This window comes from Austrofundulus limnaeus, unplaced genomic scaffold (assembly GCF_001266775.1).
Source record: "Austrofundulus limnaeus strain Quisiro unplaced genomic scaffold, Austrofundulus_limnaeus-1.0 Scaffold1052, whole genome shotgun sequence".
NCBI classification, from domain to species: Eukaryota; Metazoa; Chordata; class Actinopteri; order Cyprinodontiformes; family Rivulidae; genus Austrofundulus; species Austrofundulus limnaeus.
In genome coordinates, this window is record NW_013953454.1 from 23,350 (window position 1) to 24,993 (window position 1,644).

A 1,644-nucleotide genomic window follows, 5' to 3' on the forward strand; every position below is an offset into this window, starting at 1 on the left:
CTGTATGCTCTGACAAACTGGAGCTCCCTAAAAAAATTCCACTGGCAGATAAAACGTTTTTAGAAGATAAACAACATCTAATCATCAGACTAGTATGACATCATATGGCTCATACTTGTCAAGGGAAACCACAGTAATGTTTGACATGACCCTCTATCCTCGGTTATTTTGTCTTTTTTTCAAGAGAAAATCTGTTGATGATTAAAAGAAAAATATCATTTCACTCCTTGTTTCTTTCTAATAAATGTGCTTTAAACCAGTCCAACACAACCTTGTCATGTCGTGAGGCCCAGACATCTGAAGGCTATAATTTACTAGCAAAAACAACCTTGTTTGCTACATTGCTCAGCAGACAGACACAAAGCCTCTCTGTGCTGTATTCATGGAATGTTTGGTGGCACATCTGTAGCGACCTGCTGCTGATTACTGACATATGGCTGCTTATTATTTTTCAATATGGTTGTCAGGAAATAAACACATTGCATGTATTACATCCTTGCAGCCTTTCAACATGGATGACAAAGCTCACTTGGAAAAAGGCAGATAAAATTCAGTATTAAAATATGTGATATGGGTAAACTCCCACTACCCCCACATGAAAGATGGTGTGATGTAAACTAACCAAATAATCTGTCTTATATTTGAAAGACAAAAAAGGGGCAAACAGATACAAGCAGAGCAATTACTCTGAATAATCTTTATGACCCTTAAAAACCTTTGATTGTAAAACAAAAAGTTTGAAGCCTTGTTGGGTGAGGGTGGAGCAAATTATCTGAAACACTTTCAAGTTTCACTGGAGGAAAAATGTTTAGTTCTGTCACCAAACATCAAGGAGGCCTTTTGGTTTAAATTTCCCAATGAATAAATGTCCAACATTCTTGTTCTGATTGATCTCACTATTTGGACCATATTTCTATGTTTAATGAAAGAAAATCCCACAATGGTTACAGAAATAACTTGAATCTGACAAAAGTAATAGTAAATAAAAACAGGGCTACAGAAGGCCACTTCAGAATAGACCAATGTTTTCCTCTTAACCATTCTTGGGTGTTTTTAGCTGCGCTTTGGGTCATTATCCTTTTGCGGGACCCATGGCCTGTGACAGACTGGAATGGGGGCGTGGCTTGTAAATGACACACTATTAAAACAATTTTTTCAATTCACACATTTGACCTACAGGACTAATGCTATTAAGTTAGCACCACATTTTTTCACTACTAAAAYGTCCATATCTAGTCCTTAGGGAATATTTTCAGACCTTTAGAAAAATCTGTTGATTTTTAGTGAATTTTAAGATTTTCATCTTACGCAGACATTTGACTGAAGTTGACCTACAATGGCAACTAAGTGTTTGTTTCAAAAACATCTATGATGCCTTCGACTAAATTGAATACACTTGTTTAGTAAYGCAACTGAAAAATCTTATTTCAATATGATATTTATTGACAAAAGTGGGTGTGGCTTATTGATGATAGACTACATAAAAAATCAGATATTTGAACTACTGAGCTAACACTTAAAGGACATCTTGTCTGATCTATAACATCTTACTGGCATTTTTAGGCATTTCCACTTTTTCTAGTTTCTGAAAATTTGTTACGGACATTTATTCAGACTGTCTTTATAACTAACAAACAATATATA